Source organism: Carassius auratus, unplaced genomic scaffold (assembly GCF_003368295.1).
Source record: "Carassius auratus strain Wakin unplaced genomic scaffold, ASM336829v1 scaf_tig00214577, whole genome shotgun sequence".
Taxonomy (NCBI): domain Eukaryota; kingdom Metazoa; phylum Chordata; class Actinopteri; order Cypriniformes; family Cyprinidae; genus Carassius; species Carassius auratus.
Window position 1 is genome coordinate 173,765 of NW_020527721.1, and position 21,327 is coordinate 195,091.

The window sequence follows — 21,327 nt, forward strand, 5'->3', positions numbered from 1 at the left end:
TAATGTCCATCATGCAGGTCGAACATGCTCCGAGAATATGAATGAGTGCTGGTCCAAATCCTGCCTTAATGGGGGCACCTGCATTGATCTGGTCAATGACTATATTTGTATCTGTCTACTTGGTAAGTAAGGTACAGCACTCTGTTCCAAAACAAAAGATAAATCCTGAGCCGTAAGCAGTTGTGCTACACCATGTATGATTTAAAGAACTTGATATATAGTAAACATTATGTTGAAAAATGTCATTGTTCTTGGGAAGGAGCCACGGGTCCATATAGGTAATTATTCCCCAGGAACCATTTAGACTTTAGTGAAGATCTTATCTCCACAGCTCACGTGCATCTGTAGATGTGAACCGTTATTGGGTCCAAAGAAACATGTCTTGTGTGACTCATGCTCCCTGTTTTCTAGATAATCTTCCAGCCCAAGGGGAAGAGAATCCATCAGTGTAAATTTTCTAGTGCTTATTAAAACGGCCTCTCTTTAATTCTTTTAAACATGATGGTGACAGAAAACAGACCTCCTTCTTGTCAGGACAGGTCTCATTAGAGGGCACGATACTTACGGGAGATGGTGTGGTGTTGGAGGCCATGATCAGGTTAGGACCTTAAAAATTCATTTAGATTTCGGAATTCAACATTCAAGATTGAATCTCAAAATAATAAGTGATGGGAAGACATTTTCGAGGTCCTGTTCTCAGGAAACAGTGCCTGAAAGTCTCAGCATTTCAGTTTAAAGGATTACTGTTGCTCTTTCCAGAAATTGTATTTTCCCACCTTAGACCTAAAGTACCATGGCTGTAACTGATTATATTATATTATATTATATTATATTATATTATATTATATTATATTATATTATATTATATTATATGTGTATAAACTGTATAAAATCCATTTTATATTTGTAGTTATAAATGAAATGTTTATGAACAAATTAATTGGCTGATGAAAAAAAACAATCCTACTGGTTATCGTTTCATTTTATTTTTATATTTATTAAGTGTGATAAATATCATATTAAATTAACGTACAATATAATGTACATGTCTGCAATATGCATTACATTACACTGTTTCCTGAGAAATTTTCACTGTAAAATTTTAAGGAGTTTCATAACAAAGTACAATGAATTACAAAACGGTGCTGCTCAGTGTGATTTAGTTAAAACCTTAACATAAATGCAGATTATAAAATGTGCCATCATGTACATTTTCTCATCTCAGTCTTGTCTACTGGGCCGTTGATGTGCAACAAGTTGGGTGAACTGAGTGGGCTTTCTGGCAAGAATAAAGCCGGTTTTAGTCTCTGCATCCTCCTACAAAGCTGACAAGTATGCATATTGCATATCAGGAAATGATGGAAAATAAGTGCAGTCTCAATAATCCCTCGGCAAGTGTTTGAATCATAGCCCTCAAGAAAATAAATGGATATAAGCTGCCACCATGCTGTGGATAGGAATGATTTCTAGACAAGGGGTAGTCAGTCTTGAGAGTATGGTGATTTGGTCACATTATTTGGTGGTAAGGGTTACTCACAGTACCAAGAACAACTTCAGATGCACATGATAATTATATTCCAACCAACTTTTTCTGTACGGACACATAAGGATCCTGTGTGATCATGCCAAAGTGTCGTTTGCATGATTTTCTGAGCCATTACTCTCGGCGTTTTCCCATGCATTAGTGAATAGCTGACATCATTACTGTCTTGTTCTTGAATGCACTGCATATAAAATATTGAATAACAGCCTGCTAGATGGATGTTTTCCTTTTTTTTCTGTTAAGCCTATTTGTGAGTTTTAATTGTATCACTTTATAGGTTTATTTATGGAAATATTCATGTTCATATAATTTTTGTGTGTCTCTTCCCTGAGTGCAGTGTGACATTTTATTACTGGCATCCTCTGTGAACTGCAATGTCAGGTCTTTCATTTAATTATTTCACATCTATACTCTCTTGGCATGCCGGCTCGCCCCTGAGAGTGAACGTGTTCTCATTACCCTCACGGTTCAGAAGACCAATAAATACAAATACTTGTTCTTATAATCCTTCAGCAGACCTGTATGTGTATGGAGCTATGCATGTAATTATATTTTAATGGGCTTTGTCATCCAGTGTGGCTTAAAATGTGGGTCTTTCAGAATACTGGCTTGAAAGGTGAGTTGCTTGTAGACTATATATTAAATTATTTTGTAAACCGCATTTCAAGTCACTGAAACATGTTCTTTATTATACTGTATTTAAATACCAAGGAATTTAATCTTAACGGTAGAGAATGTAGCGATTTTTAAAAATGCATGTTTGTGTGCTTTATTTTTCCAGTAAAAAAGTATAAAAAATTACCGTTAAGAGAGCAACTATCTGAATGTGACCCATCATGGTACACCCAGTTGACCCAGTAAGAAGTCTGCATACTGTGTATATATATATATATATATATATATATATATATATATATATATATATATCACAGTTATATACCAGCAATACTTGTGAGAGAGGACATTATAGGAAAGTGTGGTCAGCAAGCCCTTACCAGTGTGCACACTCAGCAGATATGAAAATGCATTTTTTTTTTTCTTCTATTATTTATTTAGGTTTTTGGAGTTAAATACTAATAAGTATGGGGACATGGGCACAGTAGGGCAGTACTCGCATGCCTAGAACTGACTTTTGAACTGAACTGATTTTTAGTTTTCCAAACTTCTTTTAGTACACTCAGAATGTGGAAGAAGCTGGTGGAGACGAAGAGAAGACACTAGTGGAGGTGATATATTGTGAGATTCGGTTGTGCACCTAGTGTTCAGAATATCATTTTTTCAAAAGCAAAAACCTAAATTTGCTTCTTTTTTTAAAACTTTATCTCACAAGCTGCAACAGAACAGGTGGTGGGCTGCAAATAACCTGTGGGCTGTAGTTTGGACACCCTTGAGGTAGGCTTTTCTAAAAAGAAAATAGAAGGTAGGTATTTTTTTGAGTGTGCCGTGGTACTTTGGTGCTTTGTGGGAGTGAGAATAGCTCAAAGCCATGGAATGTGTCAGAAATCCCATTTGGAAAAGGCAGCACTGTATGTGTGACATTCCTTCATGCTACATTAAGTTCTCGGTGAATTGCACGCACAATTGGTTGTTAAATACCGCTTACGTGATTTGGCAGAAGTGCTGGCTGTCCATTAATGACTCTTTTTTTTCCAAACATGTGGCAGTTGATGAGATTGTTAGGTTGATTTATGCATTCGCATGCTTAGGATTTATAATGATTTTGAGAACACTTGACAGTGGATCTTGTACCTGGGATAGTGCTTGTCTTTTTTGATCTAGTCCAACTTCACTTCAGATGAGTCATGGTTTTGGATTCAAGTAGAAGAAACCCAAGCTAGATCATCAGCACAGAAGGGTACATTTTACCTGGGGTGTTTCTGTCAGACCTCACGGTGTGTTTATTCTCCCATTTCCTCCCCTATGATAATGACTGGATGCATAAGAACATAATAAGATGGCCAATGTGTTGAAGCTAAATTAAAGATATTGACACTCATTGCCAGGGGAGGTTATTAAGGCTGTAATTTGTTTAATTATTGGCACCATGCATCAGTTGGCCTCGTTTCCAGCAGGTATTGATCAAATATTAGTTACTGCATGTTTTTGTGTTTTATTTATAACAAAGGTTATCGACATGCACGTCTATCAGCTGCGTGTGGACAGTGTATCTGCACCAGCAGACAAATTCGATATAGATCAGCAAAACAGGGCTTTAAAGCGCAGATTCAGTCTATTAGCATACAAGCCAGCAGGTAGTCTGCCAGAGGAATCGATGGCTTCATAAATCTGAGTCAGAAAGGGCGTCTTCTGCACACAAAACATATAAAAGCCATTAACATCCTCTGGAAATGTGCCGTTTTACAGCTCTGCTAACAAGCTTTAAGGAATCTGTCAAAGTGCTGCCTAAAATGGGAGAAGTGTAATATTTTTCAGTTTGGCATCGCTTCAGAAAAAATGCAGAATGCATCTCTGGGAGTCTTAATCTGCCCTGATTTCAGGCTTCTGAGGGAAGGTTTGCTCAAGGGACCTGGACCTTGCTGAACTAAAGGCAAGCCAGAAACAATGAAATATGGAGAAGCAGAGAATAGAAAGAATATCACCTGCGTATTTGAGGGTAGTTCAGTTTAGATGTTCAGAACAATACCTCGTTTTATTAACATGTTATTATTATATTATGTTACACTACCATTTGGATGTTTGGGCTTGGACATTTTTTACAGTAAAAGCAGTAATATTTTTGAAAATCATTTTCTATTTTAATATTTTAAATGTAGTTTTTTTGTGTGATGTGAAGCTGAAATTTCAGCAGTCATTAGTATCTCACGATCTTTCAGAAATCATGCATGTGCTGATTTGGTACACAAGAAACATTTCCTCTGTTAAAAACAGTTTTTGTGTTGAAAATTTAAAAGGACAGTTTATTAAAAATAAATATATTTCATAACAATGTAACTTTTAATCAATTTAATGTATCCTTGCTAAATAAAAGTTTATTTAAAAAATAAATTGCATTATAATGTTATATTCATTGCACATATGTTGAAAAATCCTTTAAACAAAGATCATTTTAAACATTTCATTCATTTTGGTAGATGAGTAAAGCATTGATTGGACATTACAAAAAGTAGGTTTAGAAGTATGTATATCATTTATTTTTTCAGATTATTAAACATCATTCGCTTTCAGTTGACAGCAAGTCATTTTGTAATAGTTTTTCAGTCTGTCTGAGGTAGACTGGGGCTGTTGATACTGGAGGCATTTTTGCATTCTGTCTGCACTTTTTTATTTTTTCTGTTGGTTTATGTGCACATATGTTAGAGATTTAATTTTTGGACACTCGGTAGTGAACAATATTGTTAACTTAACATTCTTTATCTGAAAAAAGGCAAAAGATGTCATTTAAATCATCTCAAAGCTGGTTGTTGAAGGCTTTTTTGAAATTTTTAAAAAGCTTATGGGAAAAATAAATACGATAAAATACTTCCAGTACTAAGGTACTAAAAAACAAAACCTTCACTTCACTTTCCATTACAGATTTGCGCAAAACTTTGGTGATATTTTATAAATGTTGATAAAAAGGTATTGCGCAATAAAGGCATTTCCATTAACCAATGTTATGCGACTAATACGTATCCTTTAGCCTCTTGCGATTAGTCATGGTAAAGGATTTTGACTATATTTATTTAAAGGAGGCATATGCATGTATCTTAATGGAACTAGCACAGACAGCCACTTCAGAAATGTCCATCGCGCAACTCGAATAAGCACAAGCGTTGGCTAGAATGTCAACAGTCAGCTTTGGTGGCTGTATTAGAGCCACCTTGCACTGGAGACGTGTGCAGTGTCAGGTCCGTTTCTAGCCATTTTGACTCCCTAGATAAAATCCCTATTACACTTCTGTAAGGATGCGTTAAATTCAACAAAGCAATTTAATGATTAAGGATGTATTGAACTTGTGAATTAGCAAATTTTACAACACCATTTTTTTTTAATTGGCTGTTAAAATTTGTTGGAGATATTACACAACATGCTTATCTTTTAACAATACATTGGCACAACACACACATTTTGTACTGATTTCACGAAACATGGTTTCTTGACTGCCTCAAGTACTGCCTAAAGAAAATACTTATTTTGTGCAGTTTTTATTGTACCAATTTTATTAAATATTTTACATTGGCCTTTGAACTTAATTGCTTGCCAAAAAAAAGAAAAAAAAATACGTACCTTAACTAAGCACTGGCAGAACCCATTGATCTAATGATGTTGTTGAGTACTCCAAATGCAAACTTTGCATGCAACAATCTGACTGCAATTGAAAGCTCTCTGATCCAATGGCATACAGGGATAGTCCGAATGACAGTACTGTAGCCTATTGATGATGAGTGATCCAGTGCCCAATCATATTTCAGGGTGGCTGTGCCACTCATCACAACCCTGCTTAAAAGAAGATACATTGTTTACGTTCAGATCAAAGCGTAAACAATGGAAACAATGTGCCTGTGTACATGCAGTGCATACATTGTTTATGGGGTCAAATTGTTGAATATATAGTCTGTATTTTTGTTTTCTTTGCGTACAAAAAGCATTCCAGTAAATTCATAAAATTACAGTTGAACCACTGATGTCACATGGATTATTTTAATGATGTCCTTACTATGTTTCAGAGCTTTAATCATGTTAGGATCCTTGCTGTCTATATTCATCAAAGATATATTCATTTTTGTTTCAAAGATGAACGAAAGTCTTACACGTTTGGAATGACATAAGGGAGAGTAAAGCCCCGTTCACACCAAGAACGATAGATATAAAGATAACCATAAAGATAATGATATTAGTGCCCACACCAACAATATTGTCTGTTTATTCTAATCGCACATTCATCTGCCACTCATTACAGCAGGATGGATTCTGATTGGGTGTCAATGTTTGTATTATTCATCAGCTGGGAAAAAAAAATTGTTCTGAAAGTGATTCCAAGAATATTGTTTCTCTGTGCCTCTATCATTATAGTTGTGATGTAGACTCTGCTGTTTTTTAATATTGAGAATGATTTTTACAACTATGTCTTTATTGTTATCTTTATAGTTATCATGCTTTGGTGTGAATGAGCCTTAATCACAGAAACAGAAACATTTTTGGGTGAACAATCTCTTTAAAAGGACTTTGATAGAGCATCTTAATTCAGTTGTATTGTCCTTTCCGTACATTAAATCAGATGGATTTCCAGAGAAACCATATACCTTCATCTGCAAAAGCGCAATCCTGAGGGTGAACCTTCCTACACAATGTGTATCTAAAACACACTGACAATAATGAAGGGTCCCTCTAGCTGTTCAGTAATCCCTCGTAGTGCCACGGTGACAGCATTGTTAGCTTGCTCAGTCATGGCAGATCTCTAGGTGGAACTGACAAAGTCCTCCCTGTATAACATACTGGGTCTCCTGCAGAGCTCTAATGGGATCGCATACAGGATGGATTTTAACCATGAGCACTTACTGTCTGACTTGCTAATGGTTGTTGCTATGGGCTTCCGAGGCAGAGCGCTCCATTATGGTTGTGCTAGTTACCGAGTGTGTTAAATTTGGTTTAATGATAGTTTATTTACTTGCACCTAGCAATAATGACGACTTTCTGTTTAGCACACCGCTCTTGTTTTTGTTGCAAAAAAACAACAGATGTGTAAATCTATTGAAATGTATATAATTTTATATTGTTTCTATTATTTATATTGCTTATAATTTCAGTTTTAGATTAAAAATTATGCTTATGGACTTTGGAGTTTGTTCGATTAGCAGTCCTGATTTTCTTATCCAGACATGATGAATGAAAATACAAAATGTGAAAAGGTAACTTTATCTACTGATTAGCACAAATATCCTGATAAGAGTCAATGTGTGTAGATTTTACATGGCCATTGTTTGTATCTGTTTATGGGGTCCAATCTGAATGCATGTGTATCAGTGTGAAGATGATTTTGCTTTGATCTAAGCTGTGCCTGGATTTGTCAATGGCTTGCTTAATGCAATAAATCAGAGAGGCAATGACTGCCTCTTATTAAACATGATTAAATGATCCAGTGGGTTGAGTCCGTGTGTGCCCGAGGAGTTTTCAGAATCAATAACAACCCCGTAAAGCTTCTTTTGAGTGGAAAACAAAGTCCTACAAATCCTAATTGCCTGTGGGATTAAACTAACCAAGGGGACTGTAGTAATGACTCTGTTCTGCTGTGCACGCTTTGGCAGCCATCTCTGTGAGATAAATCAAAAGAGATATAAATCAGATTTTGTTAGAACATAACTGCGTGGAGAGCATAATATGTACAGGTGACTCTAAATGTGATGTCCAATGCAATGCATTTCTCTCTCTCGCTCTTTTTTTTTTTTTTTTTTTTTTTTTTTTTTTTTTTTGTGCTCCGATGAGATGCTGTGCCGTTTCTGGTCCGTAAATTCAATTAAATCTAGCCCCATTTTACATTTGGATGTTATGGGGCAGATGCAGTTGTGGTGTCATAAAAGTGCTGTTGAAGTGAAGACGATTAAACATTTCATTTGCACAATGAGTCATTTGCACTATTGCACTGCCGCATTTCTCTTGTCACATAACACTGACTGAATGAAGCCCTCTGCCAGTCAAATTAGTGTAAGGGTGCTTATGATCCACAGAAATGTAATAAAACTAGTTTTAATTATTGTTAGTTGAATCCATGTGGAGATACCATTGTTGCCTCTTGAAAATTGAAACAAACTGAAACTACTTGAAAGGAATCTGAGGTTATAAGGATGAAACTTCCCTTTTCAGTAATCTAGTACAGTGTTCAACCTTGAGATTCAAGATACGTTTTTTGAAAGGTGAAGTTTGTTATTTCTGATGCACCAAACAAAACTGCAAAATGATGACTATTTTCAAACAAGTTTCCATAAACACTCCATCTTTCATTAGTCAGACAAGGAAATAGTCCCACCCCACGCTCAAGGCATTGGTTGAGCAAGTTATGTCAGGCTGGTTGTAAATGGTCGAGCAAGCAATGTTTTGATAAAATTTAAAACCCTAAAAACTAAGCATATTAAGATGAGATAGAAAATATCTTAACAACAAAAGAAATTACTCACATCACCGCCTTTAAGTATTTGCGCAAACCTGTGCTAATCCATTCATATTTAGTCATTTAATTGCATTCTCATTCTTTTATTTTAGTTCATTAGGTATGTTTTTGTTTTGTTTTTCTGCCTGACTGAATCTGAATGCACCCAAAAATCAATAACGCTGATTAATCACATTGTAACCATGGCAGCAGCCACATATGCAAGCAGCTTCTCGGGTTTGATTATGTCGCCCTGCATGTTAAACCAACTAAATTACCCCAAGTCATTTATATCATTAAGTTGAGGGGGGAAATAAATCCTTACAATTTGCCAATAATTTCTTAGCTCAGTCAATGCCCTACCTGTGAGACACATTGCTGATTAAACCTTGATTGTGGGTGAGGACTGCTATGCATTATTAATGAAGTCAGGATAATTGTCAGATTTTATGACATGGGGGAGAGGTAGAAATTGGTTCCATGGTCAGTTTGAGGAATGATGAGAATTTGCCCACACTGATGGTGCTGATGGCCCAGCATTAGTCACGGGCCTCCTGCAGCCTTAGTCTGTGACAGAGCTAATGATAGTCATTTTGTAGCGTGACCATGCGCTGGAAAGCATTTATGGCGGCATAAAATGTCAGAAAATTTGATTCCTGCACTTTTCTCCACTTCATGCCATTTAGCTTTTCTACCTTTTTTAATATAAGCTATGTGCAGAATAAAAGTGTGTTTAATGAAAACACTTTAATCGGCTGTTTCAGATTTCTTCTATGCAAATTTTCTATGTGCTTTAAACCTAGAACATACAGTATATGCTTGTTTTTGTTTAGTTTTTTTGTTTTTGTTTTTTTGTCCATTTGGTTATTTAAGTCATCAGGCATGGTCACAGTTTTGTCCATAATCAATCTAGGTCATAGTTTTTGAGACAATTGTCCCAGAAAGATTTGCAAAAAAAATGTTAAAATGTTAAAAAGGTGATACTTAGAAATAGTTCCAGTTTTAATGAATATGCCCAATTTCAACCAATATATGTATACTAGACACTCAAATGAGTTTAGGAACAGAGGTGGGTAGTAATGAGTTACATTTACTTGAGTACATTTTTGCGTAACTAATACTTTTGGAGTATATTTAAAGATGGGTACTTTTACTCTTAAGTAAATTTTTTTTGGGGGGGGGTGGATCTGTACTTTTACTTTGTTACTGTGGGTGATGCTCTTCTCGTTACTTTATCTTAATGCAATCAAAGTTATAAATGCTTCATTTTATTCCAAACGCTGGATTGGTCAGAGAATCGTTACTATTCACTGTGTCATTGCACGTGGTAGACTGAGTAAACTCTCCTGTTTTTTCAGCAGTTTCGTTTTGCTGCCCTCAACCTCTCCTGAAACAATGTTTGTCTTCTTGCTGTGAGAAACAGCCACATCCCGAGGATCAAAAACAGCATACAGTCAATTTTCTCCATTGTTCCATGTGTGTGGGTAGTGGGTATGTGTCGCGTAGAAAATTACGTCAAGGTAGTTTCCTGCAGCATCGATATAACGACCAGGTACTATTGTGGAGGTACTATCTGATAATGGAAAAGTGCCAGGGCTACATTCGATTACATTACACAATACCACTATGACATTAGTTTGTTGTACACGTAACTTATAACAGGGGGGAGCAGTGTTAATTTTGGCAGGTATTTCGCAATCCAATGACAGGGATGCACATTTTGAATGTCCGGTAGTCCTCAAAGTAACAAATATTTTTTGTCATCATCTTCGTTGCCGAAATTAACACTGAAGGGGAGCCAAGTTGAATGTATCTTCCAAAAATCAGATTAATATTTTCTATATTTGATACAGTCACACTGGCGTGAGAACATTCAGCGAGTCATATCATCAGCTGCTAAATTCAGATCTGCGTTCGCTGGCTTGCGCAGAGCATTTTTACAGCACTGCGCATTATAACCAATCACACACAATTCTGTTGAGCTTATGAATGCAATGGCCAAACAAAGGTGTTCCGATGAGTCTTCCTTCACTCGCTCGCTGACTGAATACCTCTTTCTGGCAAATTATTTAGTCAGAAACAACAAAGTAAAGATGTGTTTACGAATCTGTAAATAAAATATTGATTTTACAATGTTAACAGTTTTAGTGATTTTAATGGGAGTTTTTGAAAGTGATTGAACTCTAGACTGTTAGTGAAAATGTTCTTTGATCATGTAAATGTTATTTGCTCTCTTTCTGTACAATGAAATATTAGTAGACATTTTTATATCACATTATCTTTCAATGTTAAATTCACATTTAATATAAAGTCAGTCGTATTAGAAATATGTTATGGCATGACACCCATAGCTTGTACTTAAGTAAACAGACAGGTTTTTATGCATAGTAAATAGATTACATTATCAGGCTACTTTGACCATCACATATTACCTAACATAATCTATGAAGGTGAGAATCAAGATATTTCATGATATAGTCCATGTGTCTGGTAGTGTTTCTAATAAATAAATAAAAAATAATAAATAAAAAAACCTTAATAATAATTTGCCAATATGCTGTTGTGACTGCTATGTGTCACATGATGACCCCCACCCATCCACCCCCACTCATTAGTGCATGACTCCCCTGCTTACACATTAAATAAAATATTATTTTTACATTAAATTAGCTGTCACAGAGTATGAAATAAATACCCTCAAAACCCGTGTTAGCTCTGTTCCTGGAGGAATGCCTTTGCCTAGACACAATTAATATTGATATTTCCACAATATTTACACTTGCAGAAATATACATTTGTTTGCATTTTGCAGAAGATCTGTCAATGTACATTTGGTTCGTTATGTTCAGATGTTCGGTAACTTAGTGGTCATGTGAGGAGTTTTCACTCTTCTCTGTGTCAGAGGTTATTTTATACATATATAATACATAGTTTAAAATATAATTTATTTCAGTGATGCAAATCAGAACATATTGGTATGTTCAGTACAGTAAATCAACATAAAGGCTTATATATATATATATATATATATATATATATATATATATATATATATATATATATATATATATATATATATATATATATATATATATATATACACACTATATAGTCTATATAGTCTATATAGACTATAGATATTCAGTATATGATCAAAAGTAACTAGTAATTAACTACTTGAGTAGTTTTTTTTTTTTTTTTTTATCCGATACATTTTCTCTTACTCAAGTATTTATTCAGACTAGTACTTTTACTTTTACTTGAGTAAATATTTTCATAAGTACTTTTACTTGAGTACAGTTTTTGGGTACTCTACCCACCTCTGCTTAGGAATATGCTAAAATCAGATATAAGCTTAGTTGTGTAGGCACCGGAAAAAAAAAATTGCAAGTATATTTACAAGGAAGGGCAAGTTGCACATTGAATTAAATGTTAATAGTATTTAGTATTTTCTTATAAAACTCAGATAAGCTTTTGTTTTACGATGTCAGATTACTATGTGAGTGCACATTTTTAATAAAAGCTTATAAATTAACGCAAAGTATATTTTTTTGAGAATTGTAATGTATGAATTTGATTTAAAGTATGGACAAATCCTTTTGATTGTATTTAACCCAGCATTTTGTTGTGTAATTCAGATGTAGTTTGTTCCAAGAAAACTGTTTTTGTTAGATCTTCTTTCCATCCATTCTATTTTTTAAGCCACTTCCATTATTCCAATATTTTTTTCAATTTAAACAAGTTTCCTCAGGGAATTGAAGGCAGCACAACAACTGCTACTTACACTCTAAGGGCCCTATCATACAAACGGCCCAATGCTGCTGTAGGCACAGCGCAAGTGTTTTTGCTAGTTTCATCCCGACACAGTTCTCAGTTTCCTGTCGTACACCTCATGCATTTGCGCCCATTTTTGCGCTCATGGGTGTGCTGGTCTAAAAAAGAGGTGTGTTCAGGCGCATTGTTGGCGCTTTGCTATTTTGAGGAACTAGACCAACTCAAACCTGGTCTTATGTCTGTCACATTGTTTTTCTTTATTTAAAGAGCGCATTAGTATAGGCGGGTACGCAACATGCATACATGCCGCTTATTTTTTATATTACAAATTTAAGGATTTCAATGTAAAAAATAAAATTTTTGTGTATGCTACATAAATATGTAAAATGGCTACGTCATGTTAGATAGTCAGTGCATTTATTAGAATTAGGCTACCCATCTTTGCGCTTGCAAATTACTTATTAGATAATAGGGACAACCGTTTAGACCATGCACCTGGGTGCACCGACCGTTTTCACGTCATCAAACTACGTAGCAATAGTGGATTCGGACACGCCCTGAGTGCACCTTTGCCGTGCCCTTTTATACCATGTGCTTAGATCGTTAAAATTGGGCCCTAAAAGATGCTGGGTCATTTCAGAACTTTGGGTCAAATATGGACTAATATGGACAAATTTGGGTAAAAAAAAAAAACTGCATGTTTAGAGTGAACATTGCTTTAAATTACTTCAAGATGCTTAATTTTGCAATTTTGCAAACTTTGACCACACACGTTCTTTCCAGTCTACAGCCATTCAAGACACGACAGCACCGGCGGCGCCAGGGGGGGTTTTGGGAGGTCTCAAGACCCTGCCAAAAAATGCCTTGACCCCCCATTTGACCCCCCAGCCTCTTCCTGATTAAAAAATATATATATTCGGGATAAAGATCCAAAATGTTTCTCTTCAAACTACGCAGAACAATAATAAATAATAATTATTTAGACATTTATTCATACACTGAACCGAGAACCGTTTCTGTCGGACGCGTCCGATTCGAGAACCGAACCGATGAGCTGATGATAACTACGCATGCGTGATTCAGCGTGAAGCAGACTGACACAGAGCGCATCTGAACCGAACTGATTCTTTTGGTGATTGATTCTGAACTGATTCTGTGCTACTGTTATAAGCGCGGTTAAACCAAAGACTTGAATGAAGGACAATCATCGCCAATGACGGCATTACATAGAGCGCAAAAGAACCGGTGAACCATTTTTTTTTTTTCAGCTGGTTTATTTGATCGAATTGTCCGAAAGAACCAGTTCACTTGAGCACCTGCTCCTTTGCCCCTTAAGTGCCCTTTTGTCAAAGCAAAATTTCCTCAATTTTTTTTTGTAATAACATAAACTTTTGTGAATGCCTGCCCACGCCCAATCATAATATTAGTACAATTTATTAATAATAATTTAGCCGTAAATAAAATGACCAACATGATGACCGTTCACCTGACTACGACCTCATCCAACCGGGAAGATTCCTCATGCTGCACGCGCATTTTTTAATTGCTAGAGGATATTTTCAACATCGTGGCAGCTGGTAAGTGGTGTTTCATTCTCAGCGAAGTGATTTTGGTGTTTATTTACTTATTATTATTTTACAAGAACGATGTGATGTGAGAACATGCAGATACGTTGTTTATATTGCTGTGTGTAGCCTGTAGTGTAGAAGTAACACTAGCGTGCTGTTTGAGGGAGAAAAGTTTCACAGGCATCGAGGGGTCTGGTCTTTTTTATGTTATTTGAATAAACTTTTATTATATTACAGTACTTATTTATTTTTAACACGTAAAAATAATTATCACAACACTGGTAAGGTTTATTCAGATTTTCTCATTCTCTGAATTATCATTATAACAATAAAAACAATTCAGATTTTAAATGTGATGCAAATATTTTTTCTACAATAGCAACAGTGTTTACAACAGCAAGACCACTTTAGCCTGTAAACTCAATAATATCTATCTGGAAATAAATGTAAAAATATCAATGTCAATAAAAATGCATAATATACCTGACATGAAAGTGCAGTGTGAAGGATATGAATAACAAATGTAGCCTGTCATTTGTTTACATTGCAAAGGTGTTTTTGTTGTTTAGTAGCAGAAATATGCAGTTATTAGCCATGTCCACTGTATTTTTTGTTGGTTTTCATGAGACCCCTCTTGAAAAGACCAGGACCCCCACATTGCCCCCCCCAATCAAAATTGTCTGGAGCCGCCACTGCACGACAGTAACTTTGAATTTGTAAATATACATATTTGAATGGCAAAAAAAAATTGAGCCACTCTCATTAAACTCATTTAAAGCTAAATTCAGTGACATGTCAGGTAATTGGGACATTGTGCATGTGATGTAGAAATCACTCAAAACATCTTTTAAGATGTTCTACTTAGATTATGATGCTGCTTTCAAGGTGGCTTCCAGAGTAGACAGCGAGGTTGCTCAGCAGGTTTTGGCATTGAGCCAGCGTGTCTTAGTTTCGCCTTCATTTAGCTGCAAGCATCTTGATGTTTGGCACTGATGATGAAAGAATTTACTTGCATCCAGATTTGCTTCATGGAGTTGAGGTCAGGGCATTCACAACCACCCAACAATCAATTTCTAAATGAACCTTTTTTTCTGTACCATGGGCAATGTCTATCTCAAAAAGCAAACAGAAATCATGTTTCTCTGTGTAAAGCTTAAGGGAATTGCCTTAACAATGAAAGAAAAGTATTATTTCTCCTTCTCCAAACTGTACAGCTGGTACTGTGTTTTCGGGCAGGTAGAGTTCTCCTGGCAAATCCAGATTCATCGTTCAGGCTGGCAGATGGTGATGAGTGATCCATCACTCCAGAGAATGGATTTTAACTGCTCAAGAGTCCTTTAATGGTGGGTTTCACACTTCCACAGCCCACACATGAGCTGGTTTGTGGCTTCACAGCTGTTGAAAACCATTTCATGAAGTTTACTACGAACAGTTGTTGAGCTGATTTTGCTTCCAGGAGCTAAGCATTGAATGTTATAATTTTTTGCACTCATATATGTTTCAGTATTCCGAGATCATGCATGTTTGGTGTGGTTTACCACTCTATGGCTGATATTCTTGGACATTTCTTATTTGCAATAATACTTTTGGTTAACCAGAACAGTGCATAATTATGGCTGTCTACATTTTATGACCAACATGACCAATAACTGCATTTATGTCAACAATGAAAGGGTCTAGAAAGGGTCTAACTAAATGTGCTAGTTTAAAAGTGTTTGCTTCTACTTCTGCTCATGTAGTGCACCAGCAGGGTGTGTGGTTTACCAAAAGCTGACATATTTACTTCATGTCATTCATATGTAAGTTTTGAGGGCACCCACTGTGAAGTGAAGCAAATTCACAGTGGTTCTGCTTTCTGCCCCAATAATTTCACTAGAATTGATCTAACAGGGAGTTATGCATGCTTGTACCCTCGGGATTCATTTCTAAGTAGCTCTTGTAAAGAATGTTTTGATTTATTCAGATTTTTCTATTATGTTACAGCGAGCCAAACTAATCAATACTGTATGTGGCTTGTTAGAGCGCAAAAAGCAAAACAACAAAGATCTAAAAATAAGCCCATCTCCTAGAGGAAATTTGTTAACTCAGCGTTGAGTCACATCATTAATGGAATTATTTGAAATGCAAATATTGGAACCAAAGAGAATTAACAAGCTGTGTCCAGCAACTTGCAGGGAAATGTTTCTGTTTTATAGTAATAATGATCTGTTGAGTTTTAGTTACTTCTCTACCATATAAAGCATGTCTTCTTATTGCATTTCTACACTGAAATTTTGAATAATAACAGGCAGAATAAGAAGAGAATGGGAGAAATTACAACAGTTAGCATAGCAGCTGTAGACAATTAATTCCCACCTTTCAATTAAATGAGCCAATTGTCTCATTGGCAAAGCCATCCAACAGGGTCCGGCTGCAGGCTTGCACTTGCATTCTCAGACTTGCACTCTCAGACACTTGTACTTCCGCTAGTGACATCACTTGCAGTCTTTATTTTTTATTTTGTTGAATTTTTTTATTACTTTTTGTTTTAATTTCCCAACATTTTATAACAGTAGCCTTCTCAAGCCATCACCATTTTTACAGCAGTGTTTCACTAACTCCTCAACACACATGCACATTGGCTGGGCAGTGTGTGTGTGTGTGTGTGTGTGTGTGTATTGTCCAGGATTGCACTGTAAAAGTTTAAACACAGGAGAATTCTAGAGGCTTTCAACATATAGGTGAGCATAGATTAAACATTAAAGAGTGCCAGCATAGCAGTCCCTCTTTCAATGTTCTATGTGCATTGTGTACTCTGACATTACGGAGACATCAATGTCTTGGCAACATGCTCTGAAAGAGGAATGCTGGTAGTTCAGATCTCCCATTGATTGCACTGAAAGATTCAAAGACCTTCTCTTCTCTGAACAGCTGGCTCAATGTTACTGCCTCATTGCAGTAAAAGAGGGGACTGGATATTTAGTATTACTATGTCTTCTTTGAATAGCCTTTGACAAAGTATGTTTACTCTCTTGTGACTTTTTTTTTTTTATGTGAAGACATTTTATATGAAGCATGTTTCTGTGAGTTGATCATTTAAATTAAGTAGTAAAAATGAAAAAAAATAAATAAAGTAAATTAATTAGTATAAATAAAATTATATGGGTATTAGGCAGTGGGTATATTGGCCTATTTTTGACATTTATTATGCATGCCGTTTTTATGGCATTAATTAAAAGACTGCAAGAAGCATGTGTGCGTTCAATTGTGAAATGTATTTTTCACACTTCTATATAAGTGATTAACAGGAAATAGTTGTATTTAAAATAACTGTTTTATGATGAAAAATATTCATGTTGAGAAAAATGTTCAACATAAAATTATGACACTGAGAAAAATGTTCAATGTGAAATATTGATGTTGTGGAATAATCATAACCATATTCACGTTTGAATGCTAAAGAACAAACTAAAAAATCTTTTTGCATGCATCTATTTTTATTTATTTATTTTACAGGTATTATTGGAATTTTACAATGATTTTTTTTTCCAAAATTACTGTTGGTTTATTGATATGAAATACATATTGTCAAAGCATTGTAAAGGTAGGGGAAAAAGACTGATAAGAAAGTAAACACTTTCAATTCAAGGTGTTGTTTACTCTTCAGTTGTTGGCCGTCTCAGATTAGCAATGTCAATTACATGCCACTTGATTGGAGCTTTGATGACAGAACGTGTTCTTGGGTTGTGACCTCTGCATCACTAGAGTTGTTGTGCTTTTTTATCTGCTGCCTCTCTGAGATAAGAACTGTTCCAAGGCTGTCACTGATTGCACATCTCTGGATAAGGTCTTTCTATACACCGGCACCTGCTATAGTCGGAGAGGACAGACCTATTTCAATTGCCCACCAGGTGAAATATGGTTCCTACAGGACAGATTTCGATTTTTGTGTAAACCGTTTTACTGGTGAGGTTGGCTTAGGTTTTATTAGGTTTACTTCATTAAGTTTATTGGCATGATGTATTCGTTTGTCTTTTAAAGGTCAAGGTCCCAGAAATGCTAAATTAATACAAAATACCCAGTTTTGAGTGAAAGGCCCTGTCCTTTTTGCATTTCATGCATGGTAACTGACTGGCATAATATTTGTATTTCATGTCTTATTATACCACTTCTTGAGGACGTAAATGCATGAAGTACCAGCATTTGGCAAGAGTGTCAACTGAGGCATGACAGCTAAATAACTAATGCTCAAGTGTCTCCACTGAGCCATTCCACATTGATCAGTTCTTTCATCCCATTTCAAACAGGATTCACAGGACATGACTGCTCTATGCCAGCTACGGGCTGCACTTCCAACCCATATGATACGAAGGGCACTTCGAAGGGCTCTGCGAAGAACAGGAGGGCGGTTTCAAGTGCACGTGTTGACATGGCAATACAGACCCTTTTTGTGAAACTTCCATCAGTCACTGCATTGAAGGGTTGTGTCATCACGGATCGAAGTGTGTAGATCTCCCGCTGGGCTTCATGTGTTCATGTTTGCCTGATAAGAATGATTTGGTATGGTTTGTCATCTGCCAGTCCCTCTGTCCACACGTTCACTAAAGCATCCATTTAACCCTCACCCCATTTTCATTTCTTCCTCATGGTTACGAGGATGATACTGTGAGGTAAACATTGATGACTGTTTGGATAAGCCTTGTTGTGCACTCATATCTGTAAAGATGGTATCAATGTGTATGACTGTTTCTGTGCGCCTGGGTTCGTCATTAATTCCACCACAAGCAATTTTCTACAGCAATTTTTCCTTTGCCCAGTTTTTCTAACATTCAATTCCCCTCTGTTGAGCCATGTATAAAAAGGTCTGTGACCTCAAATCTGCTCCTATGTTGTAAGACATTAGTTGACCGTCTGCTTATCAAGGGGAATTTCTTAAACCGCATTACCCTGACATCACATTTTCTGCCATCCATTTGCCCAAATAGACAGGAGTGTTTTTTTTTTTTTTTCATAGCACCTCATCATTAGCTGTGGGTTATTTTATTTGAAGGGGCTTCACGACCCCCTGTATTTGCAAGGAAATCCCTAATGAAATGAATCTTTCCCCTTCTTCTCAAGGTAATAACTGTGAGATTGAAGTAAATGAGTGTCTTAGTCAGCCCTGCCAGAATGGAGCTTCCTGCTCAGATGAGCTTATTTCCTTCAGCTGTCTCTGCCCTGCCGAGACCACAGGTACATAATTCCTTCCTACCATTGTGGTTTCGTAGGCTGAGTTTGGGTGGTGAAGGCCTCACAGTTACATTTTGAAACTGACAACCATGTTTAAATGTAGGATTGAATCCTTCAAATTAAATTTCCGGATGGTTACACAGTACATGAGTCACTCCCCAGCCTACAGTGTTAATATTAAACTTAGTAACATTTTGGCCTTTTGAAACATGGAACATTGTTCATTTGTTTATTTATTAATGATTAATATTGATGTTTGTCAAGGTAACTATAGCACTACTAGTAGTAGGAAATAGATTTGTCTTATTTGTGTAACTTTCTTTGTGAACGCTCTTTACTTTTCTGGGGTTTTCAGAAGTGGAAGTCATCATAGTTGGGAAAAATTAAAGGGGGGTTAAATGCTATTTCATGCATACTGAGTTTTTTACACTGTTAAAGAGTTGGATTCCCATGCTAAACATGGACAAAGTTTCAAAAAATAAGTTGTACGTTTGAAGGAGTATTTTTGGAACAAGGAGTATCCGGTTTGTCACAAGTTTCGGAAAGTTTTTTTTCGAGTATGGCTCTGTGTGACGTTAGATGGAGCGGAATTTCGTTATATGGGTCCTAAGGGCACTTCTGCCGGAAGAGCGCGCGCTCCCGTATAGCAAAGCAGAGATGAGAAATTCACTGACCAGAGCGAGAGCGAAATGTCACAAAAGAAGTGTGTTTTTGGTTGCCAGGGCAAGACAACCCTGCACAGATTGCCAAAAAAAAAAAAAAGGGACCAGTGGACGGAGTTTATTTTTAAAGAGCATCGACGCAGTTGTGCAAGTGTTTTTGTTTGTTCCCTGCCTTTCGAAGATGCTTGTTTTACAAACAAGGCCCAGTTTGACGCCGGATTTGCATATCGTTTATTTCTTAAGGTTAATGCAATCCCAACGAAAAAGGGTCACGATCGTGTGTTGGAACCGCAGGCGGTGAGTAAAACTGCTTCAAATATCTCTGTGTTGTTAACTTAGCGCGTAAGCACATCAAGTAAACCTTGTACACCTTTAAAGAAAAAAAAAAGACAACATAAAGTGGAACTTAGTCATTTTCCAAAAAGTGTAATGGAGGCCAGCGAGTAGTGCTGTGCAGGTAAACCTCCCCGATCTCAAGAGACGCACTAGCAACAGACGCTAGTGGCTGTAGCTATTTAGCCTCCTTGTTAGAGGAGACCCGGGTTCGAGCCCCGCTCGGAGCGAGTGCGAGGAGCATCAGAAAGGACCCCGGGAGAGAGGGGTTACATAAGCAAATATATACAGTTTCAATACATACCACATAGAGACGCTGTTGTAGTCGTTGCTGCTGCTGCTCTCGTTCAGTTTCAGCCTCGGGATCTGATTCTGGATCAGAAATAAATGGCTGAATCTGACTGTTAGCCATGGTTTGTTTTGGATGATGTTTTTTTTTTTCTCACGGTAATGTCACAACTTCCAAACGCTCTCAACGCAAAAGCCTACTCGCGCATGTGATTCTTTAGCTCCGCCCACATGTCACGCCTCCAGCGGCTCGTGTTTTTCTGAGCAAAATCGGCACAGACTATTTTTCTCTTATAAATATACTAAAACTAAAGACTTTTTGGAGATATGAAGGATGCAGTACTACTCTATAGGTACTCAAGATTAACAGGAGATTGAGTGAAAATTAGCATTTCACCCCCCCTTTAAACAAACATCATTGTTCTGTTCCCATTTGCCCCATATACAGTATATTAGCATTTCTACGATTTTCCAGAAAAGGGGAAAAACATTAGACAAAAATTTATAATTCCTGTTGGTCAGAAGAGATCAAATTAGGTAAATCAGCCATTGTATTTGAAATACTCATTAACCAGTTTCCTGTAATTGTATGCAATTTCATAACTCATAATTTCATGTCATTTAATTCAAGGTAAGAAAACATTTTTGAAGTGCAGCTATTTTTAATTTTTGAAAATGACCTTTCATGCAGTGTGTAACACATCTCTAAGTGAATGAAAACATCCTGCAGAGTTTTAAATCTAAAAGTGCACCGTAAAAAGAAAAAAGAAATAAAGAAACAGTCGACTCTGATTCGGTTTTTAAAACTAATCCCAAGCTGTTTCGAATCGATGTCAATGTAAAATATTAACATATTGCCTGCCCACT

The 21,327-nt window shown here is 36.4% G+C and overlaps 1 pseudogene; it reads left to right on the forward strand.

Moving 5' to 3' along the window:
* LOC113092414 (protein eyes shut homolog) overlaps positions 1-21,327 on the forward strand; it is a 214,720-nt pseudogene that overhangs the window by 48,278 nt on the left and 145,115 nt on the right.